We start from the raw sequence: 19,932 nt of genomic DNA, 5'->3' as shown, positions 1-19,932 counted from the left end.
TGCTGAAAATAAACTAATAATAAATGCTATAACCTTCACTCTCAGATTCTTAAAAGATACTGATTTTTGCTGATGCATAATTTTAATGAGCTGCTGGAGATCTACTGCTGGTCGATATGAAATCTTCATCTCAACATGTTCACCTTTTCAAAAAATGTGCATGCTATATAATGAGGCTGCATATGGCTGCTGACACCTACATGGCACTCTGTAATGTAAATGTCATGCAGAAGGGCAGCAGCCGAGGAAAGGGCAACCTGTTTCCCTAATTGTTGCAATTTGGACGGGCAACCTTAAGATTCACAATCCCATTTTACTGTGTTATGAAAGATGGCTTTTATATATAAGATAATATCATGTGAAAATATGCTTACTGTAGTCACATTTGTTGAGCAAGATGGTGTGTTTCTCCTCTCTCTTTACTATTTGAAGGAATTCAGTTATTATTTATTACAACGTCATGTGGTAGCACTTGATCCTCATGCATTTGAATACGACACTGTACAATTTTAAGAAATATGTCCCCATGCTGCAGAAAAGAAACAAACAAGATCCTCAGATAACTGCTGAGCACAGCCAGAATAACAAACCAGAATTTGCTGCAGCACGAAGTCCTGGTGAGTGTTTTGACATGACATCTCGTCCTCCTGAGAAAAAAAAAATTGATCACCAGTTTGAGGTCAAAACATTTGTGGAAAATGAACAATGCTTGTGTCTAGTGAGAGAGGGATTGCTTCAACAAAACCTGCATTTAAACTAGTCTTTATTCCTAACAGCTGACTGTGTGTGGAGACTGTCCTACAGCTGTCATGCTCTGTGTGTGTGTTTGATAATTAACTCTGGATGTTCTACGTGTTCAGCACACAGTGGAGCCCCTATGTATATAGAACCACAGCTTTATCTCTATGGGCCCCGAGCTGTACACCTGATGTCCATGTATGTGCTCATTTCTTTCTAGGGCTCATATGCTAACTGTGCATGCATGACTGTTGCTCCTGCTAGATTTGTACTTTTTGTACTTTTGAGCTTTCTTAATTTGATATAAACTGTTATTTTTCTGTTTATAACTTTCTTTAAGTAACTTATTATGCTCTGCCCTCTATACATGTTTTGTAGAAAGCGATAGTGACGTAACATCCATGCTGCTATTGGCTAGCGCTCAAACACATTCTCCGATAGGAGTTCTCTAAGCAGTTGACCAATCAAATAAAATAAAGTTTTATTTATAGAGCACATTTAAAAACGATTTTTGGTCGAGCCAAAGCGCTGTACATGTAATAAAAGCACACTACAATAACAGAAACTGCAAAAACAGAAAGAAAGGACAAGAATTTACAACAGAAATATAAAAAAAAGACAGGGAATAGTCAGGTGTCATACTCAGCTCTGACTAGAGGGCCAGAGAGAAGAAGTGTGTCTTCAGTAAAGATTTCAAAAAAAAACCTTGGGCCTGGGCCGACCTCACATGTAGGGGCAGACTGTTCCAGAGCTTTGACCAATCATATCAGAGCCAACCTGCTAACCAATCAGAGCAGAGTGGGCTCTGGTTTCAGACAGAGGGTGAAAAGAGGTGCTGCAGCACAGGCAGTATAAGAAAAATAAAGAGCTGTTTTAACATTAAAGCATGGAGACATGTCACAGTAGAGACACTACATACTCATATGATCCTGAAAATGAGCATAATTTGTCTCTCTAAGAAACTGTTTACAGTTGTGGTATTTTGTAAATAAACATACTAAAGCTCATCACGTCTCATAACTTCTTTCCGACTGTTGTGGCAGATGAATTAACCCCCTTTCATCAGGGGGGTCTGTGGGACATTTATTACGTTACAGCCATGTTCACAATATAGCACAGGTGTTTTTTGTCCCTGATGTTCAGGTAACCTTACCAAGCAATCGTAGAAAGAGCAAGAACAGATGCATACAGTACAACACCCGGGTGTAAATAGCGACAGTGTGTTATGACCTTGGGGTCATGCAGAGTGAGATCGCTGTCCCTTTAAGAGAGGGGTGTGGGCGTGCATGTGTGTGGGTATGGGAGAGGGAGCCGCGAGCGAGCGGGATATATGTTTTCTAGAAGTAAAACGAGGCAACAGAAAAAGGATAGGTCTGTGATGTATCTTGTGATACAGAAAAGCTAAATATATATATCCCAAGAAGAGCTCGCCTCTCTCCAGTGATTCCGATAAAGTGGGTTATTGAACCCGAAGCGTGTTGCTTCTGCCTGGGGCTGGGAGACGACAGAGAGTCATCCCCCCCTGTTTCCTCGACTACGGTCTGGGAGCCGACAGGAAAGTTCAACAAGTGCTTAAGATAAGAAGTGCCTTTATACATCCACCAGAGGGGAATTACAATTTGACGCAGCAGCACAAGGTAATGAAGTTATCAAATAAATATTTCTATAAATATCTATACATCCAAAACAGAATCTAATGTGTAGCTCGGGTGTAAATAGCATTTTTAGCTACGGACACCCGGGTGTAAATCACAGAGGCGAAGTCCCTCCCCTGAAAAAGTTTGTATTGAAGTCAATGGAGAGAGAAAGAATATCTTTCCATCTCGTTTGAATTGTGCCACGAATTACACATATGATGTTTGTCAATCTTAAATAATAAACTGTTGAAATATAAGACTATGAAAAATACGCAACTAGAAAGAATCCCGGTCCCGCATGCTGGCTCTTACGAAGCGACTAACTCCCCTTTTGTGTATGTACAGCACTCTACATGCCCAGACTTGTAGTGATTTTCACCTCTTTTAATACTTTTCGCCTCATTCTGAGAAAGAAGTGAAATGTGCCAACGTGACAGCCGTCTTGGTGTGCGGTGCGAGACGGGAGATGTCGGTCATTGAACGGTTCACACCAAAAAAAGTGTTACTTCACAATTTTACTACACATTTTTATCTTTTTACTTGTAAAATTATCTTTTACATTTTTTAAGTCTAAAAGCTATAACAGCTACAGTTATTAATCCAGTTTGGCTCTGGGTGAGTAACAGTTGATTTGTAATGATCTACTGACTTTGTTAGTTATTTATTACACCAGTTGTCTTAAAGACGGTTTGAGTTGTTGTGTTGGTGCTCTGTACCATAGATATGGTTTTAAATATATGCTAACCTGCTTGTTAGCATCGCCATTCACCGTGACGTAGCATTTTTCCCATTGAAATTAATGGGGTTATTCAGTTAGCAGCCAACGCTAAGCGACGGTTTAGCTCATTAGATTAATAGATATACTTTATTCAAATAATTTATCTTAAACTGGGAAATAATTGTCACAGCAGAAGTGTTTTCAGGCATTACACGAGTTAAACATATGCGCCCCTCCAAGACAATGGTAGGGGAAACATCGGGTTAAATTAAAATCAGTAGGCGAGGCTGTAATTTTCGCCAGCTGTTACTCTCATGAGCGAGGCGGAAAATAATAGTTTTATTACGCCAGAAAGCTGCTGTGTCGTTTATTGCACCTCAAACATTAAAACGGATCCAGAGTTCCGTGTTTCTGTACTTCCTCTATGAAGAAAGGATAGTAAAAGAAGAGCTCTGTGGCTTCAGTCTCGATCGCCATTCAAATTACAGAGCTTTTACACTTCTCAGTGTTTCCAGCTTAAAATAAGTGTGTGTGTGTGTGTTCTTTTATTCTCATTCAGGTGTAGGAAATACCTTAATAATTACTTTCGCTAACATTATTTATCCCACAGCATACTCATAAGTTATATGCATACCGTTTAGTTTGAGTAAATGCTCCCTTTTTACCTTCAGCATATTGTTTTAGTATGGTAACTCTTTATTACCGTTAGCATACTGGTTTCTGTTAGGTAACTCCTTTTATGTTACAGGATGAATCCTCAGTGTATTGACTTGTTGTTTCTAGTCTCCTCCTGACTGACAGAGTCCTGGAGCTGTGAGTTTCGTTTTCAGTGAAGTAGCTTTATTACTGTCTCCTATTCTCGCAAAGTAGCATTACATGGAAATACTCAAGTAAAGTAAAAGTACCTCTAAATAGTACCGAAGTACAGTACTTGAGTAAATGTACTTAGTTACTTCTCACCTCTGCTATGAACCTACAAAGTAGCTGTAGATTAGTTTTGTTGTGTCTGTCTGTTGTATTGAGTTTTCTTGTTTTGTGTCAGCTGTAGTTGTGTTGATTATTTCAGAGACCCAGCTGGAGAAGGAGCACTGAGAGCAGCATGGACAAGAACAAAAAGACCCCTGGAGCTCAGGTCAGTGTGCACTTCATCACAATATATTCTTAATTCCAGCGTTTCCGCCAGGCGGGCGTCTTGCCGTCATTTGACGCCCTTATTCAGCTCGGAACGCCCTGAACTCGAGCCGAGGGCGTCCAAATGAGTTTGTATCGCTTGAAATTACAAAAAGGACAAGGACATCCATCTGTTGGAGGGGCAAAAGTGTCCGGTGGGATTCTTTTCACCGCCAGCAAAGCGTGTTCCTGTGACGGAAAGTGTACTGCCGGCGAGCCTTGGGGGTGCTAGTGGAGCAAAAATGATGCATGCTTCTCCCACCAAAAAAAATTACATTTATTCCAGAACATTTTACACAGGTTGGTGCAAGCATATCTGCCTTCTCAGGCATACCCGGGAAGAAATGTTTGAACATTTTAAAGTAAAATGCTTCAATCTGGTGCACTTTAAGCAGAATTACCAGAGACTAGATCCAGGGGGTACAACTCTAAACACCCATATGACAAAGATCGGTTTACATTTTAGTAATCAAATAAGTATGTGAACATAACCAATAACCTACCATAGCCAATAACAAATAAATGTAACGTATTTTATTTGTTGTTCATTCATATCTTATTTTACTTTTTTATTCACGAGTATTATTTTTATCTCCAGTTTAAAACGATACGTCTGGTTTACTGTCCTATAGTATACATTGGAATGATTTCAAACCTGTTTTATCCCAATAATTATAAAGGAGTGCCTTGGAAATATTTGTTTACATAAATTGTGATCAAAATGTTTGAGACTCACTGAGATAATCTAAACACTGAGTCCTTTACCTCACTGAGCTGTAGTTATCAGCCTCTCAGTCTGACAGGAGAGGACTCTCCCTCCACATCATTGTAGAAAAATCTTCTTCTTATATCAGTTAGAGCAGCTAGCACCAGAGTCTAATAACAACAGCGCTGGTACCGGTGCACCCTCCCTCGCTCGCTCCCACGCTCTCACGCTCTCACTTTGGCTTTGAGCCAAATAAGCCAACATCCCCCATTTTCATCACTTACAGCGCCCATCGTACAGGGCAAATGAAAAGTGTAACCGGGAGGAAAATGGTGTTACATTAACTTAATTATGAATGTTGTTACATCAAGGCCAAAAATTAGGATGAGCACTGTGAGACCGACCGTTGAGCGGCCCAGACCAAGCAAGGAGGCAGAGGCAGAACGTCCAAAAATATAACCCGACGTGGACATTTATTCAAATATGTGTACAAATTTCACAGCCTCAATCATGCTGTTCTCCTTCCTCATATCCTGCAGCCACAAGGATCTCAAACACATCTCCAGCCCAACAAGAAACAGCACTTAAATACACAGACACTAACAAGACACAGGTGAGGGGGAGCAATTAAACACAGGTGAGGGGGGGAGACAACCCAGGGCCCCATGTGCACACAATCATTACCCACAGACATTCAACATATTATTTGCACCCTGATTACACTCACCCGCTGTCATCCTTATACCAGCATCCAGACGACATTTCAATAAATCCGGTTTAATCAGTTAAAAAAATACAAATTCAATAATTCGTATAAATTATGTGCAAATACCAATACAATGTTAACTGTCCTGTGCAATCACGCTAATAAAGTGCAATATCACCTGGCCCAAAGCCGTCAGTCCATAGTGACGAAGTTCCCTTCGTCACAAGCACCAACGGTCAAAAATGTGTTTTCCCTCCCAGAGCTCCAAGCGCAGCGCCTCCCCAGAACTGGCGCCCTAGGCGAACATCTATAACGCCAGTGTGACGGGCCGGCCCTGGTCCCAGGTTACGCTGTAGGAAGTGTAGGTACAACGCTACATTTCCCGCCCCGCCGTATTCATACAGTAGGCTACGGAGAGCGGCGAGAAACATTTCCTCAGGCATCGAAAAGCGGAACCGAAATTCACATTTCTAAATGATGCCGTTGGAATCAAAATGTTGGAACCGGTTCCGAACCGGTTCTCGGTACCCAACCCTAAACATAACAGCAGGATCAGTGAGAGCTGCTCAAAGAGCCTTCAGCGTGCATCTGATCTGGATTCAGCTCTGTGTTTACTGAGAGGATTGACTGGAGCACAAAGGATGCTTCAGTCTGACTTTATTCAATCTCCATTAGATGGTAGCAGTTCAGATTATCTGTTAGAGCATTCTTTGGGTCCCAGATGATGCTGTTGGACAGTCTCTCAGGTTATTATGGTCTGTGAGTCAGAAAGTCTTTGACAGGGTGACCAACAATCTTTGAGCAGATTTCTAAGGTGGAGCAGTTTTGCCGAAGTAACAACATACTGATACCGGTTAGTAAAAACCATGAATGAATGCTTTGAAAAGTCTGCAGACAAGACGGCAAGCGAAACACCTTTTTAAAATGCATGTTTTCTGAATGGAGATCGGCTAAGCTAACGTTGCATATGCTCCGACCGTCCAAACTCACAACAACGGCCTATACAGACATAAATAAACCAGCGACTGTATTCGCCATGACACAGACAGTCTGTGGTTTGTACTTTAACTTCTGTCTAGATTCTGAACAGATATGAGGAGCTGTGAGCTCTGAGGGCTAACAGCTAACGGCTGATGTTGGTTTTGTGGTTCACATTGAAGATGACGTCACGGCTCCGCCTACACTGCGTTACTATAGTTACTGCCCCAGTTCCTAAACTGTATTGGAAACGCAGCATAAAGTGAACCTGGCCTACCAAGGCCTAGCTATACCGTGTGAGGCCCTCCAGTGGAAATGCGCCACAGTTATTTAAATGCAAGAAATGTGCAATGATTTTACCTAGAAATGGGAGGTTTGATATGGGCCTGTAATTGTTCATTACTGAAGCATCTAGATTATTCTTTTTTAAGAGCGGTTTAATGACTGCAGTTTTCAGGGCCTGTGGAAAAACACCTGAGTGAAGAGACTTGTTTACTATGTGAAGTAGATCTGAGGCCATGCAAGGAAAACCATCTTGGAAAAATCCTGTTGGAATTAGGGGTGGGCGATATGACGATATATATCGTCGAGACGATATTAGGTCTCCACGATATGCCTTTTCAGAGATATCATATCTATCGTGAAGCCCCGAAAATAATTGTACGTCCTACGGCCACCGTGGCCTGCGTGCCCCTGATACTGTTAAAATCTCGAAGTTTCTTTAAAAGCGTCAGAACAGTGGTTTCTGAACTGCGTTATGCTGCGTTCACAACGGACGCGATGCGAATATTCTAACCGCTGGAGTTTCACCGCGGCTGTCAGCTACGTTTACTCCTGTCATTCAAAAAGGATGCGCTGGAGAGGGGGCGGGGCTTATATCCAGGTAAATACTGTGGTGGAAACCAACTCGACAAAATGAACCTATTTTACCGTGATTTAATTGTAATACACGTTTCAAAATGATGCCGAAGTAACTACATACTGATAACGGTTAGTAAAAACCAAGCTGTCTAGTCAGGATTCAGACAGTATTGCACTTCATTTATTGTCTTGGTTAATTCTGTTGGCTTATATTTTATTTGATCAATAAGGTATTTAAATTGTTTTTCCCTTTTGAAACAGATGTTCAGTTATGTTAAAGTCTTTGATTGCACTTCAAGTCTAAAGTTTACATTTTAATTGTTTGGCACTGACTTTTCCTTATTGATGTTTTATGTTTAACTTAGTTATGTTTTACTTTCCTTTTCATGTTTATTGTTACATCACTGCTAGTGCTACCTAAAAAAGAAAGTGAATTTTTATAATGAGAAACTGTGCCTTGAATATTTTATTTTATTTAGCAAGAGAGTGCACTTTACTTGGTGAAAAAAAACAGTGTTAACGTTTGTTGTGTAGGGTGTAGGCCTACCTACTTGAACACTGAGGAAGCCATATCAAAATTCCTGTTGAATTGTTCATTCAGGGATTCATTGCAGAATTAAAACCAGCTTGAAATTGTATTTTCGTCTGTTACTGCTTTTTATTTTAGTTTTTGTTACCTTGTAGGTGGTTGTACTGTTTAGTAACTTGAAAAGTAACCATAATAACCCACATGAAAAAATATCCTGATAAATATCGTCTATCGTGATACTGCTTGAAAAATATTGTGATATTATATTTTTTTACTACGCTTAGATGCGTTGATGGCTGCATCGTTACCAAACCTGTGAAGTTCTAGGCTGTTTGGAGTATTTTCACTGAAGTTATGAGAAAACCGTGTTTCAAGGCGAGCATTGTGTTGCCATGGCAACGGCATTTGAAGAAATCTCAAAACTGTCCCGTAGATGTCTTCACGGCTGGACTGTTTGCACACTGCTATCTGAAGTCTGCTGCTCTGAGCATGTCAGTTGGAGTGATGACATCATCGTGTTCCATTGCACAGGTGTTTATAGTTGAGCTAACGAGGTGCCTAGACTTCAAAGACTTCACTGTTCTGAATGAGAGATGAACCTCTTACATGTGAACGTTTTGTGAAAGAACCGTAACAGATATCTGTGAAATTTCAAAACGTGAAGCATGTCAAGGAAGTTCAGTATCTGAATTGTAATTTTTGTGTACTTTCGGGTTAATAATGTGGCCTTTTTGGCAGTTTAACTAAAGGTGTGCGGCTGCTGCTGTGAGGAAATATCTGCCTGAAATTACAATGGGCTTTAATGGAGACATGTTGAATGTTTTTGTCACTTCATGCCCTCAAGAGGCACTTTGTTTAATTATTTTTGCTTAATTATTTGTCATTTTTCAAGCTATGGGATGTTTTCCTACGTTTGTCATGAAAAATTATGTCTCAGGAATGTAGGGTTTGGGAATTATGGCAGTTTTAAAAAAATATATGAAGGCAAATTTCAAACTGTCCTCCACTCTAACTCTGACATCACGCACTCTGCCTTAACGAGCTGCGCAATGTTAAAGTTCAAATGTTAAAAATCTGATGAATTATGGGATGTATCTCTGGAATTATGAAAGTTATGAATGAGAAAAGTAATAGCCATCGATTCCCGACCGAGCTGAACGTTTTGATGTTTGAACGGAGTTTCTGTGATGTTCAATGCGGGAGAAGAAGCGCGGCAAAATAAGTCGGCGGAATAATAAACTTTTCGTCCGTAGAAGAACAGTTAGTTGGAATGCTGTTAACAGCTTTCCCACTAAATAAACACAAACAGTTGAAAATTAGTATTTTGTTAACTCAAGGTTTATATTTTTAAGTGAGTTTTTATTTTGTTAACTTGTGTGTTTATGCTTTTTAGATTGACTTTCTCTCTTTCTCTGTCCGTCTGTTCTAGAAACCAAAAGGAAGAGACACGTCACAGCTGTCAGCAATGTGACAAATCCTTTACAACATCTGGAACTTTAAACCGCCACCTGCGTATTCACACAGGAGAAAAACCGTATAGCTGTGAAGAGTGTGGGAAAACCTTCCATCAATCAAGTGGTCTCAAAACACATCAACGTATTCACAATGGAGAAAAACCGTATAGCTGTGAAGAGTGTGGGACAACTTTCACTAGATCAGATGGTCTCAAGTCACATCAATTTATTCACAGGGGAGACAGACCGTATAGCTGTGAAGAGTGTGGGTCAAGTTTCTCTAGATTAGACACTCTCAAGTCGCATCAACGTATTCACAGGGGAGAAAGACCGTATAGCTGTGAAGAGTGTGGGAAAACTTTCACTCAATCAGGTGCTCTCAAAAAACATCACCGTATTCATACCGGAGAAAAACTGTACAGCTGTGAAGAGTGTGGGATAACTTTCAATAGATCAGATTCTCTCAAGTCACATGAACGTATTCACAGGGAAGAAAAACTGTACTGGTGTGAAGAGTGTGGGACAACTTTCAATAGATTGGATACTCTCAAATCACATGAACGTATTCACAGGGGAGAAAAACCATAGTGGTTTTTAGAGTGTAGGAGCTGCATTTAAGCTTATATTGTTTTTTCAAAGTTTACAATTCCCATCTATTGGCCATGTGTTTTCGCCGTCGCAGGTGGTGACAATCTCCAGTTGATTGTGGCGTGTATTGATCCGGGATGACGTGTCGGTTGTGAAGTAATCCAATTGTTTGTCCGGTGAAAACAATCCTTAATCCAATGCGATATGTTTCTTATATTGTCCAGTTTCAATCATAGAGTACGATTCTACTTAATGTAATGGCAATTTAAATGTTCCAGTGTCCTATATCTTTTTGCCATTACTTCACTGGAGGGTTTAGAGTGATCCTGACGCAGACACAAACATATGAAGTGCCAGTCTTTTGCTGCAGTTTTAGAATGATATTTTATTGCTTTACATACCAAGGTTTAACTTAGTACTTTTTTTTAAACGCATGTAAGATATGCAACACTAAGCTTTCTGTGGCTCCTTCCTGTTGTAACGCTGCAAATGTCCCCTCTGTGGGACTTATAAAGGTATTCTGATTCTGATTAAGTACACTGTGTCAATAGTTGTAGTATGAGCATCTGTCTGGGCTGTCAGGTAGAATCTGTATGCTCTTCCTCCTGTGTCCTCTTCCTCTCCTGTCACCTATGACCCCTTTTATACACCCGGTGCAGCTAAACCCCACCACCAAGTGTTCAAAAATAATATTGCACTATACATATAAATAAGGTAAACTGAGACACCAACAACACCCATAAAATGGCTCCTGCAAAGAGTGGGAACACTTTTTCTTAAAGTATTCACCTTAAAGCCCATGACCGAGTTTCACTGTTCATTAATCTGCTTCATATGTCTAGAACATATTTACGATGTTTTCAGTTTGATTCTATTCTCGTTAAAATGATCAGACTACCAAAAATGGCCTTAGAAACAGACTCGCAACCCTGCATATTTGTTGTGTTATGCAGCATATTATAAACATGTCATTCCCTTATTTTCAAATACCACAGGTTGTGTTGTGATGTATTTGAGGTGTACTGTCCACATCGCATTCCTGAAGTTGTGCAGTCAATGTATGCAAAGTGTACAGGACCTTGGTCTCTGAGACTCAAAAAAGCCTTTCTCGCCTACCTGTCCACTTTGCATACCTGAGATCCTGCAGTCATTTCTCAAAGATGGTGTGGCATATAGAGGTGCAATCTCCTGATGATATAGCCTGTATTATAGTGGACATCTGCTACCCTAGGAAACGAGATAACATTAGGATAATCAATTTATACAACCCATGTCCAAATCTAACCAATGATATATTTAAAGAAATAGCAGGCAATAAACATGGGAAGGAAGTTTGGTGTGGTGATTTCAATACACACAACAGTCTATGGGGAAGCAACCATACAGACAGTAACGGAAATATAGTGGAAGAAATGCTGGAGGAAAGAACACTAGTATGCCTTAATGATGGACATGGCACAAGAGTAGATGTACACAGGGGGAAAGTCTAATACCTGGATCTGACATTAGTGTCAAACTGTTTGGTTCATACATGGGAATGGTTTGTTTTGAATAACTCCACTGTAGGAAGTGACCATTATCCAGTGCTTACTAAAATGAATAATGTGTGTATATATACAGGAAGGAGGTTTAATAACCAGGTGGTGCTTTGCTAAAACTGATTAGGGGAAATGTAGGATATGGTATGAGGAGTTGGTACACCTGCTAACATCAGAGGGAAGCATAGAGGTGATTACAAGCCAAATAATGCATTTAGAGAATTAAAGAAAAACATGACACAAAATAATGTTATAGAGCATCAAAGGAAAAGGGCAGCTGCTCGAAGGACAATCAAATACACACAAAAGAGAACATGGAGAGAATATTGTTCTACCATTGGCAGAGTAGTAACATTAGGTGATGTCTGGTCCATGTTTAAGCAGATGAGTGGGAAAAGGAAATCCATTAAAATGCCAGCTTTGCTTGATGGGGAGAGGCTGGCAGTGACAGATAAAGAGAAGGCAGGTATGTTAGGAAGGACACTTGCAGCAGTACATAGCGGAGAGCATCTCAGTGATATTCATAGGCAGCAAAAACAGCAGTTACTAGCAGAGAATGAAAACGTGAAGGAGAAGAGACAGGATAATAGGTCAGCTCTGGATGTGGAATTAGTGACGGTACGTCCACACAGCAGCTTTGCAAAAATCTTGGAGCTGGGCGTGTCTGAGAGCGTGGGGATTTTTGCGACCAACAACCAATCACATGAATATCCCGCCTCCGACATACAAAGCAAAAAACCCCGGTTCTTCTCCACTCAGAATATGTGCAGAAAGGAGTATGACATTGTGTGCATTAATGTGATGCATATAGTCTATGATGTGGCAGAGGTAAAGTGTCAGCGGGAAGGGCTATGATGAACATGTATGAGGTTAATGTCTGTGGTGCTATTTTATGCTACATTCCAGGCTGGCTAAAGATACTGTCTATGCTTGCTAGCAATGTTTAAACAAAATAAACTGGATATAAAATCCCCAAACAGGCGAAAACCTACCAGTTTCACCCACTGTCTCTGCCACCTCCCTCCATGCCTGGTGCCTCCGGTTTGTATCCCGGTAAATAGTTCTGGTCGTAAAGAACCGGGTGATTTGCTACCGTAATTTCTCGTTTGGAATATGAGGAAATGAACTGCGGTCTGGCTCTCCCAGCTTGAACGCGGTTTGATTGGCTAGCGCTTGTACTGTCAGATTTGCATAAACAGGATTTGATTGGCTGACGCTTCCACCTCAGCTTCAAAAGTTGAACATTGCTCAACTTTTGAATCCTGGAAATCTTCGCTTTGCCTCCCCACAATGCAGTTCGGTGAAAAGCGAGGCAAAGTGACGTCATCTCTATTCAAAGTCAATGGGCAGAGAAGCGTTGGAAGATTTTTTTTTTAAACTGCTGTTTGGACGTACCGTAAGAGTGAGTAATGATGTGGGAAAAACATTGAAAATGAAAGAGATAATGCTAATAGTGTACTTTGGCATTGAAAAGGCGTATCACTCTATGTCAGGGGTGGGCAATTATTTTTTCCATGGGGCCACATGAGAAACAAAAAATATTGTGGAGGGCCGGGCCAAAAGGCTGAACTCAATTCTGCATAATATTAATTGTATTTCTTTATAAAAAGCAGTAAATAGCATTGTTTTGACAAGCTGGTAAGAGTATATGTTATAGTTGAGCAATGAAAAAGTGAGGTTGCCTTACAAAAAATGTAATTTATTCAATCAAATTTCCCAAAAACAATAGTAAACAAAATGTGAACGTTTTTCACCATTTCTGACTCATATTAGTGAACATTTTCAGTCGCATTCACTACAAAACACATTTTGAGTTTCATATACTGTTGGAAAGTTGTGTAAAGGTTCTTAGCATTCTTAAGACATCACAACATTGTCTTTGTGCTCCAAACATTCAGCAAGATACATCATATTGAACTGTCACTGAACATCACTGAACTGTGATTTTGAGAAAAGGCTTCCAAAGAAAGTGTCCCAGTTCACTGCTAGTTGGTTCCTTTACATGCCTACATTTGTAGTCTAACCACCTCATTTGGTGTTTTTAAGTTCTTTTTTCTTGTTCAGTGAGAGAAATCTAGTCTCTGCTGGGCTTTAACGAGTGCATCGAAGTCAGGTTGAATGTCTGAGGTGGAGATGCGAAGCACAGCTGACAGATGATCATCAGTGAGAGAGGATCTATACCTGGATTTCATAAACTTCATCTTTGAAAATGTTTGTTCACATATGTAGGTAGAGCCAAAGAGAACCAACATCTTCTGAGCATGTCTCCTCATGTTTGGAAAGTTCTCCTCCTCGAGAGAAGAGTAGAAATCCAGCAGAGATCCTGACTTAAAGCGCTCTGCCAGTACTGCATCAGACTGCAGGTCAATGAGTTCCAGCTGAACATCACTGGGTGCATTATCCATACTGCAGGTAAAGGGAGAGGAAATCATGAGCATTTCATCCTCGATTGTTCGGAGATCTTCAAATCGCATTGAAAACTCACCATGCAATGCTCCTAACATGGATGAGTACCTGCGGAGGTGATCAGCTGATGGTTTGACTTCTTTCAGGGTTTGCATGTGAGTGAGAGTGTTGCTCTCCAGTTGGCTTGAAAGAAACTGCATCTTTCTCATGAAAGCCTTCACCAGGCTGTGCATTTCATGAACAAAAAGGCCCTTGCCTTGCAGTTTGGTGTTCAGTTCATTCATCAGTGCAGTCACATCAACAGCAAATGCAAAATCTGCCATCCAGTCCTCGTCTGAGAGCTCTGGGATGTCTTTGCCTTTCTTCTCACAAAACTCTTGAATCTCTGCTTTCAGGTCCCAAACTCTTTTTAGCACTTTGCCCAGGCTGAGCCATCTGACAGCTGTGTGGTAGCCGATGTCACTATGCTCAGTCTCATGCTCCTCCAAAAGTGCAACAAACTGTCTGTGATTCAATGCCCGTGCCCTGATGAAGTTTACTATTTTAGTAACAACATCAATAACATGGTGAATTTTTAGCACTGACTTGCACAACACATGTTGGTGTATAATACAATGCAAAAATACCAATTTCTGATCTGCGTCGATTTCAGTCACTTTATCTTGCATACGTTTCAAAAGTCCAACATTTTTACCTGTAAGATTTGGACAACCGTCTGTTGTGACACCTGCCAGTCTGTCCCATTTCAGTCCCAGCGTGTCCATGCACGCATTTACCTCCGTGAACAGATCGCTCCCTGTCGTCGTCCCTTTCATCGGCCGCATTGCTGCCAGCTCCTCCCTAATCTTGAAGTCCGGCGTTATCCCACGGACAAATACGAGTAACTGCGCTGTGTCGCGGACATCACAGCTCTCGTCCAAAGCCAAGGAGATAAAGTCAAAACTTGCCACTTCATGTTGTAGCTGAAGCTCCAGATTCCCCGCAATGTCCTCGATCCTTCTCGTCACGGTTCGCCTGGACAGCGGGACTTGCTCAAAGGCTTCTTTTTTTTCAGGGCATATCAGTGCTGCAGAGTCCACTAAGCACTCTTTGACAAACTCCCCCTCTGAGAATGGCTTACTGTGTTTAGCTATTTTGTGGGATATCACGAAGCTGGTCTTGGTTGCTGCATCCTTGGATGTGTGAAGCTTGGTAAAAAAGCCTTGCTGCTTTTGCAGCTTAGCTAGCAAAGCGTTCGATGTGCGCGCCCTTTCAGCATCAGTCAAGTTTTTGTATTTCTCCGCGTGTTTCGTCTCGTAATGCCGACTCAAATTGTAGTCCTTGAACACGGCGATCTGCTCCCCGCAAACTAAACACACGGCTTTACCTCCGACTTCAGTAAATAAATACTTAGCAGTCCAATTTTTGTTTAAAACCCTACATTCGGCATCTACCTTTCTTTTTTTAGCATCAGCTGATATTTTTGAGCGCTAAAGTCGTCTTGTGACAATTATCCAATAACGCGCACGTCTTGATTTGACGTATTGCGTCATTATGTACGTGAATAAAAAACAACTTCAAAATAAAAGCATTGCAGCTTTAGTCCATGCATGAGGTAAAATTAGAAAATATGTTTATTTTGTAATTTCCAATTAACCTTACACGGGCCGGTCAGAGTCAACCAAATGTATGTGGCCCGGGGGCCGTACAGTGCCCAGGTCTGCTCTATGTGGAGGGATCGGTTACTGATCAAATTGAGTGGAATGGGTTTTGTAGGGAGAATGTACAATTGGCTAAGGGCCTTTTTAACAGACAGGACATTTAGAGTGAAGGTTGGACCAGATATTTCCAAATATTTAGAAATAGAAAATGGTATTCCCAAGGGAGTGCAGTCAGACCAATATTATTTAACATCATGATTAATGACATTTACATGCTTAGACACATGCATCCAATCGGCTCTATACGCAGATGATGGGGCTATGTGGATGAGGGGAAGAAATGCCCCATACGTAATGTAGAATATAGCTAGAGCGATTACAAAAGTGGAGAGGTGGTCATATAACTGGGGATTCAAAATGTCAGAAAGCAAGTCATGCTACATGGTATTTACAAATAAACACAAGATTGATGGCCAACAGCTAACACTATATGATCGTCCAATGACAAAGGTGAATGGGTTCAAATACCTAGGACTGTGGTTTGATAGCAAATATACATGGAAAATGCATATTAATCAAGTGGAAAAAAACTATAAAAAGTATTAAATGTATTGCAAGCTGTAGCTGGATGCAACTGGGGTGCAGACAAGCAGTCATTAGGAAGAAAGGGGATGGAGATCTGGCAGAAAAGGTGGTAGAAAGACCAGAAAGGCAAAGAGTATCATAAAGTTCAAAAGACAATTACAATTAATATTTACAAAGAAAGAAACAGAAGGGAGGAAATCATGATAGCTAGACTCAGACTAGATCGCACAACATTGAATGATACGCTGTATGTCATGGGGAAAAGTGACAGTAACAAGTGTGGGAACTGTGGAGTTAAAAAAAATGTGGAACATATCTTATTACATTGTGACATCTATAAAGCTGAAAGAGAAAAACTAAAGGATGACGTTTTAGAGTCAGAGAGGGAGAGGGGTTGGTGTTCTGGGAACAAAAGGAGTGAGAGATACCAGAAAGGCAATGTTTACCTTTCTGAGGGGAAACCTGGGTAGGAAAAATAATTGAACATTAGGGGTCAGGAAAGATCATAGATTTTTATTCTGTTTTGTTTTATTTATTTTTTGTTGATTTATTTATTTATTTTTTAGATCATAGATATGTCCATGAGTTAAGAGATGGAATGATATGATGATTCACAGTGAGCATTGTTAGCTACGGACACCCGGGTGTAAATAGCATTGTTAGCTACGGACACCCGGGTGTAAATAGCATTGTTAGCTACGGACACCCGCGTGTAAATAGCATTGTTAGCTACGGACACCCGGGTGTAAATAGCATTGTTAGCTACGGACACCCGGGTGTAAATAGCATATGCCAAACTTTTTTCCCTATCCTTCTGGTGTTCCCAAAGTTTCCTCCAACCTGGTGTGGTTTTTACACCCTACTGCTAACCAGTTGGCACATGGTTGTAATTTGCGGAAAACAAATGATGTTGTTGGCACTGCTCTGTGACACACTTGTTTGTTATCACGGTCCTTGAAAACTTGGCATATTTTATGGACCTGGCGTAAAATATTTCCAGTGTTATTGATGGGCATGCTTTGGGAAAAGCCTGATAGCAGCAGATCTCACTGAATAATCCTGTGTGTGTGTGTGTGTGTGTGTGTGTGTGTGTGTGTGTGTGTGTGTGTGTGTGTGTGTGTGTGTGTGTGTGTGTGTGTGTGTGTGTGTGTGTGTGTGTGTGTGTGTGTGTGTGTGTCTCTGACATGTAGATTGCTGGAGAGAGGAATGATAATACAATTCAAGACACAGACAGCTATCTGCGCGGTTGTGTAGCTTTAAGAACATAATATGGAAATGACTGACTTGATTTTTAGTATGAATTCACTGATTTTCAATGTTTCATGTGACACACCTGCACCGTCTAATAATTAATAAGGGAAGATATTTCAAAGTGAAGATTTGCTACCATGTGTATAATTAAGTCCACAGAGAACAAAGCCTTTGTATTCTATGTATATGTTGGCCGGTGGAGAAGCACCCATAATGCATTATACATATTTTATTTTGTTAGAGGCTGTTCTTTGCCATTGGAGAGTTTCTGTGTTTTCTCAGAAAGTGAGAGGCTCTCCATCATTTATGATTTACTGAATTAAATATACAATTGCAAGGTCAACGTTAAGCTGATGGCTGCAAAATTAGATTTTCTTAATAAAACAAGGACAATGAGCTGATCACTGACAGTTAACCTGTTAAGCCCTGGGCCTGTTTTTCAGGTCTCAGGCTCGAAAATGACATTCCCAGAACAAATGACCACACCTTCTTTTCTAAAAGGGTAAATTAACAATCTCTTTTCTCAAAGCTAGGTTACATTTGTGAGTTGGATGTAGAAGTGTCAGAATCAATATAAATGTTTTTATATTTAATGTAAATTCAGATTGAACATAGCAAAAGAATGTAAATTATAGTGTCCGTCCAAATAAAAAAGATTACTTACAGTGAAAACCACCCTTGAATGATGGGTTAGTAGACCAAAAGCTCAGGGCTAATTTAAAAAAGAGAACTTAAGCCTATCAAATTAGCAAAAGAAACAAAACCTGACATGAGTGAAAGTGATCCTTTCTGAGCTGAGGCTTGGCACGGCGACCATTCAGAGAAACAAACAAGACGAACTGACACAGGACAGGGGAGAGACAGGACTATTTAAACATGAGGTGAGTGGGAACAGGTAGAAACAATCAGGGGCGGGGTAGACCATAGGCGGAGTTTGACATTTGCGCTTGGGGGGGCAAACCTTTTTTATGGACAACTATTGCGTGGGGTGCTACGGATACAGTAGCAATAAAGCCAGCGCTCACCGCACTGAGTATGACTTTTCCACATATGACCACAACTCGTCCTGTCATGCACGCCTCATGCCCGCCGTACACACACACGTATATGGAAGGGGCGGTCTCTCCCCCCAACAACAGTGCATTACATAACTGTACAACTTATCATAACTGTGCACATCTTATACTTATTTGATAACTACTATATCCCTTGGTTACTTGAACACGCTACAATATTATTAACCAGTGTCCTACCTTATTAAAATATTGATATACGAAATATTAATATTGGAACAGTTTTTGACGTAGTAATGCTGTAACATATTTCAGCCACTAGGGGGGGCAATTCCCCCCCCGGAAAATCCGCCTATGGGGCAGACGCTGATGATGGCGGGAAAAACACACAAGGGGAGGGAGAAAACGGGGCCTGAAATGAAAGACAAGAGGTAAGTACAAAATAAAACAGGAAATTGAAAACGAGACATGACAATAAACACAGAGACTGACGAGAACCTGAATAAACAGACATGACCAGACGTGAAAAAAAGGAAAATGATAGACATAATACATACACATAACTAACACATTTGACAAGACACAACAGCTTACTCATAAAAAAAAAAAGATCAAGGTATTTCATTGTTATATGTACAGCATAACGGGCACTGTACTACCTCTCCACACCTTAATATGAAGAAACTCTACATACAAACACACATATAAGATATATAATAAAAACTAGCGTAAGAACATTTAAAAATAGTTGATATGCATTTAAAAATTCCTGTCAGAGTAAAAGTGCATGATGGACTGCATTATACAACAAAAAATAATTAGGATGTATAAACAGCAGGGTGGAGTACGGTGTATACTTTTTTGATACATGACACTTATTTTAACAAAGTACACAGATTGTCTTTTTACTTTGCGATTGATTTGGTGTTTGAAATGTCAAAATGAAAATTAAGCAATCTGATAGGAATATAAAAGCTCAGCAGAACAACCTTTCAACCCATGATATGATTTACATAAAAACTAAAATCCAAAGAGAGAAAGAAAGCTTTATTTTGTAATTATTTGGTGCCGTGTGCCTCGCCATGTCAAGAATCTTGAATCGTTTATTAAATGCACAGCATGATGTGCAAAGCCCTCTCTGATCTCAGATTTGAAGTGCGCTGTGGGCTGAGCTCTCGGAGGTCGTACATTTCCAGACACAATTGTTTCAGCTAATGCCAAAATTCATGCAGAGGATGAGTTGGTTTTATTTTGTTTGAGGAAACATTTCAGATGTTGGAGAGAGAAATCGATGCTTTCGCTTTCCAACAGTTCCCTTGTGATTTCTCCAACTGACTGCTAAACATTTGGACTGCTCTTATGTGTGGGATTTACAAAACAGAACATTTCTGCTTTTGGAAGATTGCACCATGGT

General features: G+C 40.4%; 1 long non-coding RNA gene across 1 annotated transcript; it reads left to right on the top strand.

Annotated features, from left to right (window-relative positions):
• Positions 1-2,044: 2,044 nt before the first annotated feature.
• Positions 2,045-10,912, top strand: LOC307044903. Its single transcript, XR_013809742.1, has 3 exons — positions 2,045-2,375; positions 4,160-4,225; positions 9,473-10,912. It is a non-coding gene; the product is annotated as an uncharacterized lncRNA (long non-coding RNA).
• The last annotated feature ends 9,020 nt before the right edge of the window (positions 10,913-19,932 follow it).

The sequence above is a fragment of the Notothenia rossii genome (assembly GCF_949606895.1).
Source record: "Notothenia rossii genome assembly, chromosome: 6".
Lineage (NCBI taxonomy): Eukaryota > Metazoa > Chordata > Actinopteri > Perciformes > Nototheniidae > Notothenia > Notothenia rossii.
Note: the sequence above shows the minus strand (reverse complement) of the source record. Positions and strands in the feature narration are given on the sequence as shown.